This window comes from Nymphaea colorata, chromosome 1 (assembly GCF_008831285.2).
Source record: "Nymphaea colorata isolate Beijing-Zhang1983 chromosome 1, ASM883128v2, whole genome shotgun sequence".
Classification (NCBI taxonomy): domain Eukaryota; kingdom Viridiplantae; phylum Streptophyta; class Magnoliopsida; order Nymphaeales; family Nymphaeaceae; genus Nymphaea; species Nymphaea colorata.
The window spans coordinates 11,870,190-11,877,482 of record NC_045138.2 but is presented as its reverse complement, the minus strand read 5'-3'; the positions used below and the strand labels follow the sequence as shown (position 1 = coordinate 11,877,482).

The 7,293-nt window shown below is 36.7% G+C and overlaps 1 long non-coding RNA gene across 1 annotated transcript; it reads left to right on the top strand.

The window, feature by feature from the left end:
* Window positions 1–288: 288 nt before the first annotated feature.
* Window positions 289–6,986, top strand: LOC116246112 (uncharacterized). The gene is made up of 8 exons (XR_007574381.1): window positions 289–2,087; window positions 2,172–2,246; window positions 2,380–2,509; window positions 2,718–3,140; window positions 5,695–5,807; window positions 5,892–5,966; window positions 6,100–6,229; window positions 6,438–6,986. It is a non-coding gene; the product is annotated as an uncharacterized LOC116246112 (long non-coding RNA).
* The last annotated feature ends 307 nt before the right edge of the window (window positions 6,987–7,293 follow it).

The window sequence follows — 7,293 nt, the reverse complement described above, 5'->3', positions numbered from 1 at the left end:
GGTCAAGATTTCCAATAAAATCAATTTCAAGAGAGGTACCATCCGCCGTTTTCACAAAGGAATAAGAATCATTTTTAGTGCATTCGGTGAGAAGGGATTCATAAGGAGTCATATGAAAATATGCACCCGAATCAATAATCCAAGAGTACTTACTTGAAGAAGTAGATGCCACGGTCGCTCCCAAAGTCGAAGGTGTGCTTCCTCCTTTTAGAAAAGGTTGAAGAGCACTTATGAGTTGCTCAAGTTGGAATGAACTTGCTTCTTTCTTCTCTTCTTGAATTTGAGCCGCAACATTGCTTCTTTTATCAAAAATTCTAAGTTTTGGACATCTTGGCTTGGTATGTCCTTCTTCTTGACAATGATAGCAAATAATTTTTCTCCTTGTTCCTTCATTTGTACGATTGAAGTGAGGAGGTCTATAAGGTCTCAAGTGGGCCCCCGGCCTAGATGTGGCAAGCACATTGTTGACTTTCTCTTTATCAAGACAAAGACGATTTTCCTCCATTTGAAGTTCCGAAATAGCCTCATTCATAGATGGTGTTTTAGAACGATGAAGTAAAGCGGTTTTGACACCATCAAATTCCGGTCTAAGACCTATGATAAACTTGTAAAACTTCTCACGTTGTATTTGTTTTTCTCTAAGAATAAGATCTTGTGTCCAATGTGGTTCAAAAATACTCAATTCATCATATAATTGATCCATTTCAGCCACATAATCTTTAATGGATATATCTCCTTGTTGAAGATTGTGAATTTTGAGTTGAACATGATGCATATAAGCAACATCTCTCATGGTATGAATTTTCTTTAGATATTCCCAAGCTTCTAGGGCAGAATTTAATTTAGAGATTTGCCCGCTAGTAGCATTGTCAACACAAGTCAAGATCCAAGTAATGATTTTGTGATGACCAACACTCCATTCTTCCCATTTTTTGTTGTATTCAGCCATTACCTTCTCTTTTTCGGTTGCATCCAATTCCATAGCCCTTCCATCAACAACTTTCGTAAGGACTAGTTGTGGTTCAAGTTTTGTCCCATCAACTAGTCCCCAAAGGCTTTTACTACGAATAAAGTGTTCCATAGTTCTAGCCCATTGTATGTAATTTGTTGATGAGAGTTTGGGAAAAGGAAGAGAAGAGACTTTGTCATCCATGGGCACAATCAACAAGGTAGATCCACTTACAAGTTATGAAGAAGATGGCAACCACGTGAAAAGAAGTCCACGGCAAGGATAAAAACTCAACAATGATAGAAACCAGTCACCCTTTCAACAGCCACGAGCTCACCACCAAGGAAGCTAGATTTCGTCAAGAAATCACCAAAAAGAAGCCAGCAAAAACACTTTTCTTCTTGTGTAAAACTGCAGCAAGCAATATCTCGAACACTTGGAGTGCTTCACAGCTCCAACGCAAGAATAAAAACTGAACCTTCAATCTTGAATGGCAGCAAGACAAAGAGCCAAAGACGAGGCTCTGATACCATGTAAATCAGGCCCAAAGAAACAACCTCTTCAAGTAATATCAGCCTTGAAGCTTTCACCAACAAGTCAATCTCACAAACCCTCAAACAAGAGGTGAAGAACTTAAATTAATCACACAAAGAGATACAAGAAGTAGGCTAAAAAGCCATACTTAAAACAATGGGAGAGCTGCCCTATTTATAGAGGAGAGGGCCAAAGAGAAGAAGGAGGAGGCAGTCCCAACGGCTAGAAATCTAGCCGTTGGGACTAGTCTCCCTCTATGAAAAATAGAAAAAGGAGAGGGATAAAAGGGGAAAACAGAAAATAATACATAAAGAAAAAATACATAAAGAAAGTGAAAATTACATAAGTGTCCTAAGTACCCAAAATATAAAATATATATATATATATATAAAGCATATATTAGATGACTAATATATGTGATATATATAAATGTATATATGTATACATATGGGATACATACATTCTAACACCCTCTTTCTGTAATTTGGCAGGATTATTGGAAGTTCCAAAGAAGATGCTGCATATCTTATGCGTCGTCATCATGTTTTCCTTTCTTGACCATTGACTATGGGGATTGTTCTCGATAAAAACATAATTGATCAACGTATGTATTTGCTGCAACTTTTATTGTTATTGTTTCCTGTTTTTGGTGAAACTGCATTGACCTTGTGTAAGCTTTAATATGCAGTTTTTAATTATTAAAATGATGTCTTTTCACGTGCTTTCCACATCCAGATATGCTGATTTTGGGTTATGAACTTTGGTAAGGTTCTCCAATAATTTACATTTTATGCTTATTCATTTGTTTAAAATAATTTAAGTAAGGCATAGTATTGTCCTCAGTTAAGTGGTTTCATTCTTGTATGTTGACAAACATTTTTGTAACTTTTTTCTAGTATGGGATGGTCCAAGGGGTTACGTGTTTATGGACACAATAGGAGCAGAGAGACATGCTGGACACAATAGGAGCAGGGAGACATGCTTCGTTAGTTGACACGAACTAATGGAACAAGTTGACTATCGAAGGTGAAAAAGTAGATTATTGGCCAGGCTATTATTCTTCACTTGCTGGATCAACTTATTTTAGACAGCCATTTCTTTTTACAATATTTGTTTTGATTAGAAATATATTGAGTTTCTCCTACATTTGTAATTGCTGCTGGGTATTAGTATTGATACATTCAAGACTGACGGCTTTTGTCTATCATGTTTAATCTACTCCAAATTCTTGCAGTTAGTTCAGCAGATCGTAGAAGCAGTTAGTTCAGCAGATCGTAGAATATGGTCTCTATAGCTTACCATGTTGCACAATAGTCAGTCACATGAAGATCACCAAGAGATGCATCAAAGCTCACCACCCCATTTCAGCATCAAGTTAACACACTACAACCAGAGTGCTAATCAGTCCCACTCAAATGTTTAAGGGCCACATGAAATGTCTTTCAAATTTTGTTCTTCAATGTCTTACTGAGTTTCTGTATGAGACTATGATGTTTCCATGCATTAACATGGCTTCCTTTGAAATCAGCTAGAAATGTTGTTGCTTGGCTAAAGCAACAGGAAACTCTGGAGACTCTTGCTATGTTTGTTAGTAAATTTCTCCTTACGAGCTAAGATCTTGAGCAGGACCAGGTCAATTCTGCCCTTTCTGCTGCAAGTTAGTTTCTTTTTGTTTTCATTTTTGTAGTTCCAGTTTTTCACAGTTTGTCCGCAAGAAAACTTCACCTTGAATTAGTATTATGTACTCTCTAATTCTCATATTGAATGTTTCTCTGAAATGAAACCTCACTTGCACTCATTGAGATTCACCAAAAGCTGCTGTAAATTTGATAATTATAAACTAATTTTAGTTGAGCATAAAAAATATACTGTTTCAGGGGCAAGCAGGATGAAGTCAAACATGAAGGCAGACCTACAAAGAAATATTTTGTCAACTCCAATGACTTTCAATGACCTTTCAAGTTCTTACAAAATGAAGCATGAAGTCCACCACACATGCATGAAACCCATGAGAAGACCAACATAAGATTTGAAGGATCTCAAACATGACAGCCAACTTGGTTGTCAACCGGCCAAAATACCCAATTGAATCAAGAGTTACAATGCCTATCTACACGCAAATGACCTCAGCATGTAATTGCTTCTCTCATCCCCAGTGTTTGTTCAAAAACTCAAAAGACAAGCATAGTCAACTAAGCATACGAAGAAATGATGCTTATGCTTATCACTAGCTTCTTTTCATGGGGCAAGGATTATTGAGTTATTAGTATTTCACACCGAACATTCATATAAGGTGTCATGTCTTCCTCAAAATAGCTATGCCTCAGGTCCCTCAGATACTTGAGCAATTTGAGGGCACCTTTTCTTCCCATTTTTATTTCCAGTAACAGAAACACTAACAAGAGAAGGGATAATACCCTCCCTTAAGACCAAGTCATGATGACCAGTACTATGAGAGCACAAAGAAAGGAGTATGGCCACAACATGTTCTTGGTTTTCTATACAGCTATTTCAGATGCAAACAACATTAAAGCCACCATGATTCTACTGTTTAAGCATGACCAGCAAAGTTGGTATGATAAACTGTTATAAGTACTTAATATTATTAGGTGAAATATGGGAATTTACCCCATTTTGTTCACAAAAGACAAAAACGCCTGTCCTCTTGTACATTGTGAATTTAGATGTGGCAAGCACATTGTTGACTTTCTCTTTATCAAGACAAAGACGATTTTCCTCCATTTGAAGTTCCGAAATAGCCTCATTCATAGATGGTGTTTTAGAACGATGAAGTAAAGCGGTTTTGACACCATCAAATTCCGGTCTAAGACCTATGATAAACTTGTAAAACTTCTCACGTTGTATTTGTTTTTCTCTAAGAATAAGATCTTGTGTCCAATGTGGTTCAAAAATACTCAATTCATCATATAATTGATCCATTTCAGCCACATAATCTTTAATGGATATATCTCCTTGTTGAAGATTGTGAATTTTGAGTTGAACATGATGCATATAAGCAACATCTCTCATGGTATGAATTTTCTTTAGATATTCCCAAGCTTCTAGGGCAGAATTTAATTTAGAGATTTGCCCGCTAGTAGCATTGTCAACACAAGTCAAGATCCAAGTAATGATTTTGTGATGACCAACACTCCATTCTTCCCATTTTTTGTTGTATTCAGCCATTACCTTCTCTTTTTCGGTTGCATCCAATTCCATAGCCCTTCCATCAACAACTTTCGTAAGGACTAGTTGTGGTTCAAGTTTTGTCCCATCAACTAGTCCCCAAAGGCTTTTACTACGAATAAAGTGTTCCATAGTTCTAGCCCATTGTATGTAATTTGTTGATGAGAGTTTGGGAAAAGGAAGAGAAGAGACTTTGTCATCCATGGGCACAATCAACAAGGTAGATCCACTTACAAGTTATGAAGAAGATGGCAACCACGTGAAAAGAAGTCCACGGCAAGGATAAAAACTCAACAATGATAGAAACCAGTCACCCTTTCAACAGCCACGAGCTCACCACCAAGGAAGCTAGATTTCGTCAAGAAATCACCAAAAAGAAGCCAGCAAAAACACTTTTCTTCTTGTGTAAAACTGCAGCAAGCAATATCTCGAACACTTGGAGTGCTTCACAGCTCCAACGCAAGAATAAAAACTGAACCTTCAATCTTGAATGGCAGCAAGACAAAGAGCCAAAGACGAGGCTCTGATACCATGTAAATCAGGCCCAAAGAAACAACCTCTTCAAGTAATATCAGCCTTGAAGCTTTCACCAACAAGTCAATCTCACAAACCCTCAAACAAGAGGTGAAGAACTTAAATTAATCACACAAAGAGATACAAGAAGTAGGCTAAAAAGCCATACTTAAAACAATGGGAGAGCTGCCCTATTTATAGAGGAGAGGGCCAAAGAGAAGAAGGAGGAGGCAGTCCCAACGGCTAGAAATCTAGCCGTTGGGACTAGTCTCCCTCTATGAAAAATAGAAAAAGGAGAGGGATAAAAGGGGAAAACAGAAAATAATACATAAAGAAAAAATACATAAAGAAAGTGAAAATTACATAAGTGTCCTAAGTACCCAAAATATAAAATATATATATATATATATAAAGCATATATTAGATGACTAATATATGTGATATATATAAATGTATATATGTATACATATGGGATACATACATTCTAACACCCTCTTTCTGTAATTTGGCAGGATTATTGGAAGTTCCAAAGAAGATGCTGCATATCTTATGCGTCGTCATCATGTTTTCCTTTCTTGACCATTGACTATGGGGATTGTTCTCGATAAAAACATAATTGATCAACGTATGTATTTGCTGCAACTTTTATTGTTATTGTTTCCTGTTTTTGGTGAAACTGCATTGACCTTGTGTAAGCTTTAATATGCAGTTTTTAATTATTAAAATGATGTCTTTTCACGTGCTTTCCACATCCAGATATGCTGATTTTGGGTTATGAACTTTGGTAAGGTTCTCCAATAATTTACATTTTATGCTTATTCATTTGTTTAAAATAATTTAAGTAAGGCATAGTATTGTCCTCAGTTAAGTGGTTTCATTCTTGTATGTTGACAAACATTTTTGTAACTTTTTTCTAGTATGGGATGGTCCAAGGGGTTACGTGTTTATGGACACAATAGGAGCAGAGAGACATGCTGGACACAATAGGAGCAGGGAGACATGCTTCGTTAGTTGACACGAACTAATGGAACAAGTTGACTATCGAAGGTGAAAAAGTAGATTATTGGCCAGGCTATTATTCTTCACTTGCTGGATCAACTTATTTTAGACAGCCATTTCTTTTTACAATATTTGTTTTGATTAGAAATATATTGAGTTTCTCCTACATTTGTAATTGCTGCTGGGTATTAGTATTGATACATTCAAGACTGACGGCTTTTGTGTATCATGTTTAATCTACTCCAAATTCTTGCAGTTAGTTCAGCAGATCGTAGAAGCAGTTAGTTCAGCAGATCGTAGAATATGGTCTCTATAGCTTACCATGTTGCACAATAGTCAGTCACATGAAGATCACCAAGAGATGCATCAAAGCTCACCACCCCATTTCAGCATCAAGTTAACACACTACAACCAGAGTGCTAATCAGTCCCACTCAAATGTTTAAGGGCCACATGAAATGTCTTTCAAATTTTGTTCTTCAATGTCTTACTGAGTTTCTGTATGAGACTATGATGTTTCCATGCATTAACATGGCTTCCTTTGAAATCAGCTAGAAATGTTGTTGCTTGGCTAAAGCAACAGGAAACTCTGGAGACTCTTGCTATGTTTGTTAGTAAATTTCTCCTTACGAGCTAAGATCTTGAGCAGGACCAGGTCAATTCTGCCCTTTCTGCTGCAAGTTAGTTTCTTTTTGTTTTCATTTTTGTAGTTCCAGTTTTTCACAGTTTGTCCGCAAGAAAACTTCACCTTGAATTAGTATTATGTACTCTCTAATTCTCATATTGAATGTTTCTCTGAAATGAAACCTCACTTGCACTCATTGAGATTCACCAAAAGCTGCTGTAAATTTGATAATTATAAACTAATTTTAGTTGAGCATAAAAAATATACTGTTTCAGGGGCAAGCAGGATGAAGTCAAACATGAAGGCAGACCTACAAAGAAATATTTTGTCAACTCCAATGACTTTCAATGACCTTTCAAGTTCTTACAAAATGAAGCATGAAGTCCACCACACATGCATGAAACCCATGAGAAGACCAACATAAGATTTGAAGGATCTCAAACATGACAGCCAACTTGGTTGTCAACCGGCCAAAATACCCAATTGAA